This window comes from Stenella coeruleoalba (assembly GCF_951394435.1).
Source record: "Stenella coeruleoalba genome assembly, chromosome: X".
Classification (NCBI taxonomy): Eukaryota; Metazoa; Chordata; class Mammalia; order Artiodactyla; family Delphinidae; genus Stenella; species Stenella coeruleoalba.
The window spans coordinates 67,826,702-67,842,507 of record NC_137152.1 but is presented as its reverse complement, the minus strand read 5'-3'; the positions used below and the strand labels follow the sequence as shown (position 1 = coordinate 67,842,507).

Sequence of the window (15,806 nt, the reverse complement as noted above, 5' to 3'; positions counted from 1 at the left end):
GATGATACATTCACCCCCAAAATTTGTACAAAAGTTACTGATAGTACACAGTCAGGCTTCTAAACTGTAGAGCTCTTACTTAGTGCTAGCATATTTGTAAAGTAGGTCATATTTGAAAAGAGCCTAGAGAAAATAATTCTATGAACTGATTCTATGACCTTTATTATCTATATGTCTACCAAGGCAGTGTCTACTTGTAAAATGTGTTTCTTTATATATATATTTTTTTCTTTCAAAAAATTTTTGTATACATGAAAAGATATTTGTATACATGGTAAAAAATTTCAAAGCATAAAAAGTATAAAAAGGTACAAAATAGTGTGAAAAGAGAATTAAAATGTATATAGTGAAAAAACAGCTTCTTTATCTTGATCCTCTTGTCCCTCAGTTCTTCCTCCCAGAGGCAGTTACTCTTAAAATGTTTTTTGCTCTATTAATACATTTAAAAGCAGCTGTATATATTTGTAAATACACATGTATGTACATTAAAAATATTATACAAAAGGAGCATATTATATTCATCCTTATGCATCTTGCTTTCTTCATTTAATATAGCTTGAAAATTGTTCCATATAAAACTTAAAATTTGAAGTGCCTTACTTTATTAATATAGGTCACCTTTCCAACAGTCAAAAGGAAATAGAGCATTGAATTTATACTTTCAAAGTTAATTGTACGTGCATGAATGTAGCATTATGATTCAAATAGAGTATGTTTTTCTTTGAAAACTGGCTTTCGGGTGCCTGCTTTCAAAGTAGGATAATAACAAAATAATATAGAAAATTCAAGCATACCTGAAATCCCCCAAACTATAACCAGATATCTATTTTTATTCTGTGCTCTACACTTACCAGAAAAAAGCCATGGTAAATAAGCAAGCAGATAGCAAAGATTTAGTTTGAAAAGAAGTTCCAAAATATTTTGAAGACAGTACAAATTCAGTTTAATGTTCTGACAGAACTCTGAGCAAGAAATCGTGAGTTCCAGTCCCAATTTTGCCATTAATTATTTGTGTCATTATAAGTAAATCATCTTACTTCTCTGGACCTCATGGTTATTTTTTTTTCACCTGCAGAATTAATGGGGTGGATGATTATTAAGTTGATGATGATGATGACAATGATAATATATGATAATAATAATAATAAATGTTAATTACCCACCTACTTTGTACTAAGCACTTAACAAACATTAGTTAATTTACTCCTCATAGCAACCCAGTGAGGTACATACTATCTCCACTTTTACACATGAGGAAACTGAAGCTTATAAAGGTTGCATATACAGTTTCTCAAGATCACAGAGTAAGTGGTAGAATCAGAGTTAAAATCCATGTTTTCTGAATCTGAAGGCTTAGTCACTGTTTTCCAATCTTTTTAAATTTATGCTTGATTTTCACAAGCATAAGAACTTCACCTGCCCCCACTGTGTTTCTAATATGCTTCCTGACATTGAAAATCACTACATTATATTATTTTCTAATTTATATCCATCAACATCTTCAGTATTATTTTGTAATTAGATCCTGAAGTGCCTGTTGAATCATCAAAGAAATATTAATATTCATTATAGTTTTAGTGTTAAGTATAACTGTAATATTAATTTAATCAGAACATGCAATTCTCTAGCCAACTTAGGTAAGTATTTGGATGTTTACAGCCACCTGGTCAAATAAAAATAGAGTTCAATACAATTTTTCGCAATGGAATAATTGGAAAAAAAAAATATATCACTTATTAAAACTATAAATCCTAGGGCTTGAATTATCTTGTGAAAGAACACATTAAATTTTTTAAAGTGGATTCAGTTGGCTTTTCTTTTATTAGTTATTTTTATTCTGAGTGACTGTTTTTGGCATGTGCATGTATTTTAGGAATGCTATCCTCAGGTTCAGTGCCATCATCACATTGTCTAACAGCCCCAGATCTTCCACTCTCTACACTATCAACAATCCCATTCTAGCCAGCAAATCCAAACCATCACAGGAAGTGATTCAATTTCTACAAACACTGGAATTGAACTGTATCATAGTGACTCAAACCATACACATGAGCAGGTAAGATTAATGAGCTGATTCCTTGTAAAACTGAAATAATCTCTTAAACACTGCTCACACCACTGTATAGGTACTCACATTATTTTTTCATCAAAATATTGAGGAGTTATACCATGAAGATTCATGTTTTATTATGGCATTTTATATATTTATTTTTTAACATCTTTATTGGAGTATAATTGCTCTACAGTGTAGTGTTAGTTTCTGCTGTATAAAAAGTGAATCAGCTATATGCATACATATATCCCCATATCCCCTCTCTCTTGCGTCTCCCTCCCACCCCTCTAGGTGGTCACAAAGCACTGAGCTGATCTCCCTGTGCCATGCAGCTGCTTCCCACTAGCTATTTATTTTACATTTGGTAGTGCATATATGTCAGTGCTACTCTCTCACTTCGTCCCAGCTTACCCTTCCCCCTCCCCGTGTCCTCAAGTCTATTCTCTACGTCTGTGTCTTTATTCCTGTCTTGCCCCTAGGTTCATCAGAGCCACTTTTTTTTAGATTCCATATATATGTGTTAGCATACGGTATTTGTTTTTCTCTTTCTGACTTACTTCACTCTGTACGACAGACTCTAGGTCCATCCACCTCACTACAAATAACTCAATTTTGTTTCTTTTTATGGCTAATATTCCATTATATATATGTGCCACATCCTCTTTATCCATTCATCTGTTGATAGACACTTAGGTTGCTTCCATGTCCTGGCTATTGTAAATAGTGCTGCAATGAACTTGTGGTATATGACTATTTTTGAATTATGGTTTTCTCAGGGTATATGTATTATGACATTTTTAAAACAAAATTTTCCATCTCTTCTCAGAAGACAAAATAATTCAGGTTTATTAATACATTAAATCTATGAGGGGAGTTAAGAACTGATCAATGAACACTTAATTTCTAGCTGATCCTCAGTTCTAAAATGGGTCCAACAGTTGTGCAACATTAAATATTTTCATGAAGTATGATATTTAAGTGAATAATGAATTGGAAGTGATATTGTCTAAGATGATTATAATGGTCACCATGTGACCATTATTTTTTTTATGTTTTCTTTGAAAATATGGCATATTAAGTCAGAATAGGCATACATTTTATTATTTGTTACATCAACAAAATAGAAACTAAAACTTACTTGCTAAGAAGAAGTATCTTGGGATGCAATCATCAGTGACTAATTTATGTTCTGAATACTTTAGAATCTTGTAAACCTCTGTTATACATGTGTTAAAGGAAAAAAGATTGTCTTGTTTCTTGGAAAAACTAACAATTATAACTGGAACTGTGGGGAATAATCCACCCTTTGTATTTTTTCATATTTTTTTCTAATAAAGAATAGCTTGCTCAAATTGACCGCTCTCATAGGCAACTCCTACAGAAAGACAAAAGAAAAAGAATAAGAAAAAATAAAGAGGGAGCCTGCCCACATAAGAATATGATTGTTTTATATTAAATATGAAAGAGATTATTTCTAAGGACTGAAACTTGAAATATACACTTTGGCCATATTGGCAAAAAAGAAGCACAAAAAATTTAATACCCACGTTTTTCCAATCTAAAAAAGCCTTAAATTATCATGTATGGAAATACTGGTCTTTAGAATTACTCTAAAACATGGTCCAGATGGTGTTGAATTTCTTAAATTAAATGGATTAGTAATAGCCATTAGAAAGACATTTTATTAGGTTAAATAATTTGAAATTGTCATTTTTATAGGTCAAAGTTGATCAAAGAGCAACAGTTTCATACGGTTCAGTCTAATACTTAACTTCATTACGCTTCAGTTTCTTCATCATAAAATAAAGATTCATCATCCATTTCTTACCGGGTTATTGTAAGAATAAATTATGTCATGTATGTTAAGCACTTAACCATTGTTGAGTGCTGATGGTAAGTACTTAAATGGTAATTACTAATTTTTAGTAGTAATTATTATTTGTAAGCATTAAATCTTCATGCCAGGTACTATGAAAAATACAAATGTGGGTAAGACATTGTCACATTTCTCTTAGGTGCTTATTGTCTAATAGGGGAAAGTCGCAAACACATAAAACATTATACAAAGCAAAGTGTTGTCTGTTACAAAAGAGGATCATGCAGTGTGCTTTGGGAACAGAAGAGAGAAGAAACTAATTTCAGCTGGGAGATCTAGGAAAGCTTTGTTGAGGAAGAAGAGATTGTCCTGGGTTTTGAAGAGTGAGCAGAATTTCCAAACGTGGTATTGTGGTGTGTGGCATGGACATCCTAAGAACAGGGAATCACATGAAAAAAGTCATATATTTGGGAAAGTACACTTTGGGTTTCAGGAATAGTGGTTTGGTTTGTATGGCAAGGAAGACATGAGATGAAGAGTACTAGAGTGTAGGGTTAAAATGATACCTTAAGGCCAGATCATGAGGTCCTTCCCACTGCAGGATCTTAGCTCCCCAACCAGGGATTGAACCCAGGCCCTCGTCAGTGAAAGCACAGAGTCCTGACCACTGGACCACCAGGGAATTCCCGAATGTTAAGTTTAAAATTTTGAACTTTATTTGGCAGACAATGGAGAAAGGTTGAAGGTTATTGAGTAGGAAAATATTGATAGGTATGATTTAGGAGGTTAATTCTAGAAGCTTTGCACAAGATAGATTGAAATATTGATTAGTTTTCTTCTCACAATGATCAGATGAAGAAGGTATCATTGTTGCCTTTATTGTTCAAGAGAAGGAAACTGAGGTTCAGAGAAGTTAAGTTACTTGTGAAGGCTTGCATATCTCTAGCATGTGGTAGAGCCAAGATTCATATATAGGTAGCCTGACTCCAGAGCTTATTGAGAGTTCCCTCTGGAAGTTGAGTCAGTAATGTGGAGAGTCCTTGGTCAATAATGTAAACATGAATAGGACAGTGGATTAATAGTCTGCCACTGGGGAGATATTCATTCTATAACAGAAAGTGGACTAGCTTCAGGGTAGGAAGACCTGGGTTCCAGTTCCAGCTATGTCCCTTCTAAGCTTTGTGTTCTTAATAGATACTAAATCTCTCAGAAATATCCTCATCCATAAATTTTGGTAGTGATGTCTACCTCACAGGGTTGATGTAAAGACTAAATGAAAATATATGTTTGACATGCTTTATAAACTATAAAGCCTACAACATGAAAAAATACCACAGAGAAGAAGTTGCAGAGAGATTATTAAAAGCTAAATATTCCAGTAGTCAAAGTGTAAAACTTAAACTAGGAAAATGACAGTAGGAATGGAGTGAGGGACAATTATCAGAGATGGGAAAAATATCATAGGATTAAGAATCTTGTACAGTGACAATGGTAATGCTATGATATCCTTTCATTAGCTTAGTGCAACTAATAATATATTTGACCAGACCAGATATTGTCTGTTTAGAAAATAGGCAGAGATTGGTAACTAATATATTACTTTCTATTTTATTATTCATCTTTTAGTTTGAGATTCCGACTTAGCTTTGTTAAAGGCTGGAGGCTTTTTGTATACTTTTCTTCTGGTTTTTCAGTATTTTATATGGATAAAGTTGAAGTGCTTCTGAAAATGGAATAGTGCCCTGGGAAGCTTAGAGCTGGTAATTTCCACCTATGTGGATTACACAGGATTGGATCCATTTCTGGTCAGAGTAGGGATGGGGTAACCCGATTGTGCAGATCCCATGGACAAAGTAGGGCAGAGAATGAGTTGTCTCACCTAGGCTCCTTGGTGTTTACATGTGTCTTCCACATGAGTGGAAGAGTCTCTGAAGAGTAATAGAGCAGATGTCAGTTAGGCTTCTTTAAAACTAAAGGATGACCCATTTTCAGTTTGTGTTTAGAGTTAAATTGTAATTCAGAGGTAGTATAATAAGGTAGAAAGAACACAGACTTTCAATTCAATTATCTGGGTTTATAAAACCTGATTCTACTGAGTTGCATGATCCTAGGTAATTGACTTTAACTGGACTGAGGTAATCGACTTAACTGGACTGCACCTCAATTTCCCCATCTATAAAAGAGGGGGAGAATCACACTTAATGTGCAGTGTATCTACAATGGATTAAATGAGGTAAAATATGTAAAGTATCCAGCTTAGTGCCAAGCACATACTAGGTACACAAATGAATGTTTGATTCTCTGCCTTTTCCTCCCCCAACCCCAGTCCCCAAATCTTTCAAAGCATCAAAATAAAAAATTGGTTTCCATTGTAATGATATTCTTTTTAAGATTTATTTATTATTTATTTCCTTATTTTATTTATTTTTGGCTGCATCTGGTCTTAGTTGAGGCATGTGGGATCGCTCGTTGCGGCACGAAGGCTTCTCTCTAGTTGTGGTGTGTGGGTTTTCTCTTCTCTAGTTGCGGCACACGGGCTCCAGGGTGCATGGGTACTGTAGTTTGCGGCACGCGGGCTCTCTAGTTGAAGCGCAAGAGCTCAGTTGTGGCTCGCGGGCTTTAGTTGCTCCGCATGTGGGATCTTAGTTCCCTGACCAGGGATTGAACCCGCGTCCCCTGCATTGTAAGGCGGATTTTTTTTTACCACAGCACCACCAGGGAAGTCCCTGTAATGATATTTTTAAATGAAACTAAATCACCTTTAAAGTGCTTTCCAAGAAGCAAAAGGCATTAAAATATTTTTGAAAATTAGATGTCCAAAAACCTGGCTCCAAAATATTTCTAATAAAACTAATTTATGTATGTTTTCCATGGTTCTCCTTAGAAAGATCATTATTTTGGTTTCAAATTCGAAACAGCACCAATCACATTTCTTTCCCCGAGGACATTAAGAATAACATGCTGTGATCATTTTCCTGCCATTAGCAAGGAACAGATAATTTCACATATGTTAGTGACAGGGAAAAGCTCAGCTGGACTCGTTTTACAAGTTGTTATACAGGTGGTGTTTATAAGAAAGACTCAAATAATTATATATATTGCATGTACAACTCTTTTGCACTTGGCTTGAGGCTTCCAAGAAAACTTTGAGTCATGGGAAGATGTCAAGGGAAGAGTCCTGCTCACTTGGATAGTGCTATTGCCAATGGAAAATTCTCCAACTTGTGATGCCTTTCTTCTGTCATTTGAAAATTTAATTTTTGTCAACATCAAGACAGCACAGATCTTAGTGTCAGGTGTTTTCTCTGACAAGTATCCAGGAAGCTTGTTACAATGTTTATTTAACATAAGTCGTTCACTAATTATGGAAACTCTGGGCTGCTTAGCTTAATAAACTCAGCATTTCTGCCTGTTCCCTCATTCAGTCACATGTGACTCCAGTCCTTCTCCATCTTTTTTTTTTTTTCCTTCGGTACGCGGGCCTCTCACTGTTGTGGCCTCTCCCATTGCACAGCACAGGCTCCGGACGCGCAGGCTCAGCGGCCATGGCTCACGGGCCCAGCCGCTCAGCGGCATGTGGGATCCTCCCGGACCAGGGCACGAACCCATGTCCCCTGCATCGGCAGGTGGACTCTCAACCACTGCACCACCAGTGAAGCCCTCTTCTCCATCTTTATTGCCTTCTCCATCCCCATTATTGAAAATGAGTGTCTTTTGTGCAAAACTCTATTCCCTGCTATCCTTTCCCCAAATTTAATTGATATCTGTTTTGGACCCATTTTTTCTCCAACACCACCCTTATCTGTCTCCAGCTACCTCCTGCTCTTGTGCCCTTTTGAACTCTTGTTCTGTGGCAAACAAGAATTGTTATTTATTTACTCTTTTAAAAAGTTTTTATTTTTTTAATCAAAATAATACATATAGATAGCATAAAAGGTCAAATATTATTAAATGGCATAAAACAAACAGCAAGTTCCTGTCCCAACCCTTTCCATGCACGCCTGATGCCCAGAGGAAACCATTTTCTCTTTTGTTTTGTTTTGTTTTATCACAAATAAGATCTTTTATTTGTCACCATTAAAAGTCTGATTTTTAAACAGATTCTTGGACTGGTGGCTCACATCCATTAGCTCTTTCAACTTTAGCACCTGTCTCATCCCCAGCAGCTTCTCCAGAACTACTACCTTCACCATGTAGCTCCATGAGTTTTCCCAATTCAAACTTGGGCTCTTCAGCATTTTTACTTTTCTAACAAAGACATCATGGAGTGGATAAATAGATTGGCAGGCCTTTTCTATGTCTTTTCCAGTGCTGTCTGGAATCAACTGATTGAGCATCTCTTTCAAGTCATTTGTCTGCACCTCTTGGGTCATGATTTCCATCATCTTCTTGAAGATCTGGCAGACCTGCTGGTGCTGGACATAAGAGGTCTTCTGAATCTGATTGTTGCATTTTTTAGTAAAACCCACACAGAATAGACGAAGCAAATAACCATCGGTAGTCTTGACATCAACGTGAGCTTCAGGCATGGTCTGCCATTTTTTTACCATGGAGCACATTTTGTCATGGGTAAGATCCATGCCATGGAAATTAGGCAGTTTTTGCCCTGAACATCCTCAGTAATAAGCTTGAATTTTCTAAATGCAACTTCATCATTCTGCAGATCAACAAGGCTCACTTCAAAAACACGACCCTTGAGGCCATCAGATGCGATTTGGGTTCCTTGAGTTCTTGTGATAGTGTTTTCCCAATATTTCTTATATTGAACATAGCTGGTGCTTTCACATCATACCAATCTTTCTTAGAAAATGGGTCAACGACTTTCTTCTTGGCTCCCTTTTTACCCCCTTTTGTAAGGCGCTTGTTCTTGCCGACTGCCATGGTGTTGCTCAGAGAGCCAAAAGGGCGGAAGTTAGAGGCAACAATTTTCAACTCAGCTTTTTTTCTTCTTGTCTTTACTTCCATATAGCTAAATAATATGGGTATACTTATGCTGCTATTTTTTTGATTTATCAACGTTGTATATTATCTGTTGGTAATTCTGGTACATAAGGATTTAGTTCTATTAATCACCCACCTACCTGTTTACATCCCTTTCATCATCTCAGTATAGTTAAATCCCCATATTTTGGGCTAAATCATTATTCAGTGTTTATATTATTATTGCTATGAAAGTATTATTTACTGCTGAACCAATTTGTGTACTATTTTGCTGCTTTTATTAGTATAACTATTATTTGCTGGTGTTAATAATTCCCTAAATGTTTTCATTTGTTTGGTTTTCTATGTATCTATTGCTAATTATTTTCTGAGTACAATTTTTTTTTTTTCGGTACGCGGGCATCTCACTGTTGTGGCCTCTCCTGTTGCACAGCACAGGCTCCGGACGCACAGGCTCAGCAGCCATGGCTCACGGACCCAGCCGCTCCGCGGCATGTGGGATCTTCCTGGACCGGGGCACGAACCTGTGTCCCCTGAATCGGCAGGCGGACTCTCAACCACTGCGCCACCAGGGAAGCCCTCTCAGTACAATTTTATACAGTCAAGTCTTCTGGTTTTTGTTGATCAACCATTTCCTCTCTTTAAAACCCTGCAATCCATATACACCTCTCCTCTTGGCTCATATTATCACTACTACTGACCTTCTAGTCACTCTCATCATCCTTCAACAGTTTCACTGGCACGCTTACAATCTTCTCCCCACTTTCCCCTGACCCCTGCCCTGGAATCATCTATGAGAACTTCTCCACTCAAATGATAGATCTTTCTCATGCTCTGTCCTCATGGTTCTTCATCACCTTTAATTTCTTCATTTCTACTACATCTTCAGCTCTCATAGACTTTGGCCACTCCTTGAACCTCCACATCACTTGAAACTGTTTCATCTGGAATTCCGAATCTCTCTTTCTCTTATCATCACTTTCTTACTTCATCTCCTACTCCCTAATTCCCATTGAGCCTTGCCCTCAACAAGCTCTCCAGCCCTCAGTTCCAAACCAGGCTGGTGTCCCCTGTCAGCTGATTCAACAATGCTCTTGCTAGAAACCCTTAAAATTGTTGCCTTCTCTGATTAGTCCTCATTTTGCTAATCTCTTACTTTGGATAGACTGCCATCCACTTTCTCTGCACCTAGATTTTGACTTCGTGTGCTAGAGAAAGTTCGCAAACTAGGCCAATTTAGTCTAGTACAGATTATCTCTGTCTTGCTGGATTCCTTCTGTTGCTAGACAGTCCTTTTAGTTAATTCTGATTGACTTGCCACCCCAGTCCTCAGTATATAGTCTTTATTTTTCCCTCTTCACACTCCAGGTCCCATTGCTGTTCTCTTACTTTCTGCAGGTAGCCTTCCCTTCTACCAAGAATGGGCAGTGGACTCAGATTTTAATGTGTACCAGAATCAGTTGGCTGACCTGCTTAAATATAGATTGCTGGGACTTGATAGTTTGCATTTCCAAGTTCACTCGTTATCCTAATGCTACTTGGTCCAGGGACCACAATTTGAGTTCACTATGCGAACTCCTTCAACACCGTACTTTCAGTGAACTTTTGATTCTTCTGATCTTTGAGAATTAATAATCTAACCTTGTCTTCAAGGTGACTCCATTAGCAACCCTATCAATCTACTGACTTATGATCTCAATCATTTTTGTTCCCTTCACTTGCAAAATCCCTGAAGGAGGAAGGCATACTCACTGCTGCCATTTCCTCATTACCCACAGATTCCTTAACACCTTGAAAACCAGTTTCTAGTTTCAACATTCTTCTGAAACTGCTTTTATTGACCTCTAAGTTGCAAATTCCACTTCCTTTTTTGCTTCATTTTCATCTTATTCCAGTTCGAATAAGATGGAATAGTTGATAATGTTGATCCATTGTATTCTTGATATTCTTTCTTTCCATTATACTGTACTGCTGCTTCTAATTCTTCTCAGGCTCCTCTTCCTTCTTTCATCAGATCTTCCCCAAAGACACATCCCCTTGGCCTTCTTCTCCTTTCTCTACCCCTTCTGCCTTGACTATATGGTGTAAAAGCTTGACTTCTATTACCTTTACATATCACCTTTACATGGACAACTCCCCAAACTTCCCTCCGAAGCTCTAATCTATAATTTTGTGTGTGTGTGTGGGACGCGGGCCTCTCACCACTGTGGCCCCTCCTGCCAAGGAGCACAGGCTCTGTACGCAGGCCCAGCGGCCATGGCTCACGGGCCCAGCCGCTCCGCGGCTTGCGGGATCCTCCCGGACCAGAGCACGAACCCGCGTCCCCTGCATCGGCAGGAGGACTCCCAACCACTGTGCCACCAGGGAAGCCCTAATCCATAATTTTTAATGGACTAGTTGATGTCTCTACTTGGCTGTCCCACAGTCACCTCCAACTGACCATATACCAGCTTTTCATTCTATGCCCTCCATTTCTATTAATGATATCTTCAGTGCACTAATCACCAGACTTAAAATTTAGCATTATTGGGCTTCCCTGGTGGCGCGGTGGTTGACAGTCCGCCTGCCGATGCAGGGGACGCGGGTTCGTACCCCGGTCCGGGAGGATCCCACATGCCACGGAGCAGCTGGGCCCGTGAGCCATGGCCGCTGAGCCTGCACGTCCAGAGCCTGTGCTCCGCAACTGGAGAGGCCACAACAGTGAGAGGCCCGCGTACCGCCAAAAAAAGAAAAAATTAGCATTATTTTTTTTAGATTATTTATTTATTTTATTATTATTATTTTTGCTGCATCAGGTCTTAGTTGTGGCATGCAGGATCTTTGTTGAGGTGCGTGTGATCTTTCATTGTGGCATGTGGGCTCTTTGTTGCTGTGCACAGGCCTCTCTCTAGTTGTGGCAGTGGTTTTTCTCTTCTCTAGTTGTGACTTGCAGGCTCCAGGACGCATGGCCTCTGTAGTTGTGGCGCCCAGGTTCCAGAGTGCATAGGCTCTGTAGTTTGCAGCACGCAGGCTCTAGTTGAGGTGCGTGAGCTCAGTAGTGGCGGCATGCGGGCACGTTTTGGCATGTTGCCCCGCGGCATGTGGAATCTTAGTTCCTTGACGAGGGATTGAACCCACATCCTCTGCATTGGAAGGCAGATTCTTTACCACTGGACCACCAGGGAAGTCCCTTAGGATTATTTTTTACTTTCCCTCTCATTTGCCACCTCACACCTAATCAGTTGTCATAGTCTGAAGAATCTTCCTACATAAAACCACTCTCATATAGCTGAAAGTTGGGTTTCCTTCCTATAACTCTTTTACCATTTTTGTTGTTGTCATCATAGCTAAGGTTTATTACAGTAATATAGCCAGTGGGGGGCTGACCCCTGGGGAGGAGACACCCACTCCACAGGAGCCAGCAGTTGCTTTGGGGGCCCTCCCTGGCTGTGGGGAGGGTGCACCACACTCACAGGAAACGGAGAGCAGAGGAAGGGCCTGTGGTTGCCTTTGCCCAGCAGCCCTGCTGCTCTACAGGGTCTAATGTAGTACATAGAGCACATTTAAAATGGGGCCAGCATGGGAGGTAAAACCATTATCCACCCTGTGATAACTAGTTACAAAAGTCACCCCTGGGTCAGACTGCTCAGGGAAGGCAGCACGTCGTGCGCAGAATCGAGCCATGATGAACGAGGGTGTCCAGAGGCTCGACTTGCCTCCTGGGCGCGGTCTGGGGTCAGGGTGACTGTGCCGGACACCGGCCGCTGCCAGTCCCCCTGGGACCGCAGGCCAGTCCTTGGCCCCTCAGGCAGGCACTGGGTCAGCAGTCAGGGGTGGGTGGCCAGGCTTTCTCGAGGTCAACCTGCATGGCCTGCGGGAGCCACTCGCAGTACTCGGCCAGCAGGTATTTAGGGTTTTTTCTCCAAGCAGCCAGCAAGGTGTCTCACAGTTGGCTTTCTCGGCAACAAGGGCTCTCAGGAGACTGCCCTGGGCTGCAGTCTAACCCACGTCTTCAGCATCGTGCTGAGGCTAGACAACAAACAGCCCTTGTAGGAGGCCAGCTTGTGGAAGACCTGGGGAGACACCACAGGACGGGGAGAAGGCTCCGGGGCTCACATCCCGCCCATAGAAATATGGAACGCTTCATTAATTTGTGTGTCATCCTTGCGCAGGGGCCATGCTAATATTCTGTGTATCGTTCCGATTTTAGTGTATGTGCTGCCGAAGAGAAGAGAGCACTCTTTTACCATTTGATCTGTGCTTCTCTTCGTATCTCTTATGAACTGGGCAATCTATCATATAAAGTTATTTAGATACATATCTTAGCTCTTCTAAAAGACCATAAGGTCCTTGAGAGAGGAGGAGACAGTATCTTATGTCTTTTCCCCCAGTAGTGCTTAAAACTGTACCATAAGGCAGTACTTAGTAAGTTCTCAGTAAATGTGTGCTGAATGAATGAAAGCATCATGCCACTGAGACCTTTTAAATCCTGCATGTGGCTTGGGGGTATAGATTTTAGCCTTTGTGTTAAGAAAAAATGTTAGAATGTAAGATAAATTATCAGTACACTGAAAGAGCTACTACATATGTGCAGTGAGTTCCTCCATTGGCTTTACTTACATAATAAAGAACTGGTTCCATTCCTTGAATAAATTACATACTAAGGAATGGCAGAATAGAGAAATGGCAGAGAGGTGGAGAAGAGACAAAAGTAGCAACAAAGATGTTTCCAAGAAGTTATGCATTAAAAAATACATATTCATTTAAAATTAATTTCATTGGGATATATCTCCTGCTTCATTACAAAAAGTATTTAGAGTGGCTTAAAAGAACAAATAAGATGTAATAGAACAGAAAAAGAAATGTCAAGGACAGTGTAAATATAATGGGGCAATAACACCAGAAGGAAAATAGAGTACACAGAAATGCAGGCCACAGAGTTCCATGTCATTAGTAAAAATGGGCTAAAAACTTGGCTCTGAGATTTCTGGAAGCCACAAGGGGGAAAAACATGATTAGTGGCAAAATTCCCATTGTTCATGAGAAAAAGCTTCATAAGTTTTCAGTAGTCACGTGTGTTATAGGAAAATATATTTTATTTTCCAGTCAGAGAGAATAATTTAAGCAGTTACAAATTAGTCACCTGGATTCATTATAAAATGACAATCCAAACCATCTACTTATTTTTAGTTGTTAGAGGAGTGGAAGAATCATCTTGTTTTATAATAACATGTCACAAGCTATACATATACACTAAAAAGGGAGCAAGGACAGCATTGACTAGGTTTCGGATAAAGTCAATTTCAGCTGCTTTTTTAAAAAAAATTATTTATTTATTTATTTATGGCTGCATTGGGTCTTCGTTGCTGCACACGGGCTTTTCTCTAGTAGCAGTGAGCAGGGGCTACTCTTCGTTGCGGAGTGCAGGCTTCTCATTCCGGTGGCTCCTCTTGTTGTGGAGCATGGGCTCTAGGCACATGGGCTTCAGTAGTTGTGGCACGTGGGCTCAGTAGTTGTGGCGCCCAGGCTTAGTTGCTCCAGGCATGAGGGATCTTCCCGGACCAGGGCTCGAACCTGTGTCTCCTGCATTGGCAAGCAGATTCCTAACCACTGTACTACCGGGGAAGCCCTTCAGTTGCCTTGTTAAAGCACCTCTTCCAATTAGTGCTTTTCCATCTATTATAGTTAACATTTAGCCCAAATTGCATCCTTTATGACAACTTCCTCATGCAACAAATGTTTACTGAGGATCTACTATACTCAGACTCTATGGTATGTGCTGGAATTAAAGAAATGTATAAAAAGAGTGTCTCTACTTTCCAGTAGCTGAGAGTCATGTAAAAAATTTATAACCATCTTCCACTCCTATCATTATTCAAATAACCAATTGTCCATATGTGTTAAGTTAAATAAAACCATTATTTATATGATGGTTTTTACATGACAGTTTAATAATTTACCTGCCCCCCTCCAAAGTAATACCTCCAGCAACTTTATAAAATAAGTACTAAATTACCTGCATTTTACAGTTGAGCAACCCGAGGTTCAGAGAGGTTAAGCAGTACATACACTTAGGCCACAACTAGGAAGCGGGCACTCCACTTTTGGCTCCAATTTCCATTCTTTCTTCATTGCAACACTTTTCTGCCTAGAGTTACTCACAGGAAATTAAATTAGGTCTTTATTTCAAGTACAGGACTGTTGTTATGAGTCAAGTCTTCATTTTAGAATTATAATTGTACAGTACATTCAATTCAGTGACAACATTTATTGAAAATCTTCTGTGTACCAGGTACTGTATAGTGCAACATTTCTTTACTAAAATATCTATGGAGATTAAAATAGCACTGAGGATTTTCAGAACCTAAAATTCTGATACTTTTTCTCCTAGGATTTCTTCTTGTGGTACAAAATAGGAAGAGACCAATTATTGCTTTTTTTTTACCTTGTTAGCTAAATGACATTGTACATAAAATGCATTTCATTTCATGGGGATTAATGCCAACTGGATTAACTATGGTTTCAATCTATCTGACAGCTATTAAACGTCCCAAATCAAAGCAAAATTAATGAAGCAGTAACCTTATTTATCTACAAGTGTCACCATATAAGGTTTGCAGGATAATAATCCTATTCTCCTATCATTAGGATATTATATTATATATATTATATAATATATATTATATAATATAATATATATTATATTAATAATAATCCTATTATCCTATTATTAGGATTATTATTAATCCTATTATCCTATCCTATTATTACAACCTATACGTTGTAAACTTTCCTTAATAGTGATGTTTTCTGTTGTCATGTAGCAAAAAGTTACTACCCAGGAGGGTCTAAGCACAGAAGACCTTATTAGTTAACATGTCCATGACCTTTTAGAGGGTTAGGCATTTATGTATAATTGCTTTTATATAATATGGCATTTTAAGCACTTTTGAATCCACTAAGCAACCATTCTAAATAGGTGAAAAATGCATACATAAGCCAGTTACCTAGTGGGGA

The 15,806-nt window shown here is 38.8% G+C and overlaps 1 protein-coding gene and 1 pseudogene across 2 annotated transcripts in view; one reads left to right on the top strand and one right to left on the bottom strand.

The window, feature by feature from the left end:
- Window positions 1-15,806, top strand: part of POF1B (POF1B actin binding protein) — a gene marked incomplete at both ends in the record, with an annotated part of 100,388 nt that overhangs the window by 41,136 nt on the left and 43,446 nt on the right. The gene's annotated exons all lie outside the window — the stretch shown is intronic.
- Window positions 7,947-8,768, bottom strand: LOC307180996 (small ribosomal subunit protein eS1-like; annotated as a pseudogene). Its single transcript has one exon. The product of its transcript is annotated as a small ribosomal subunit protein eS1-like (transcript).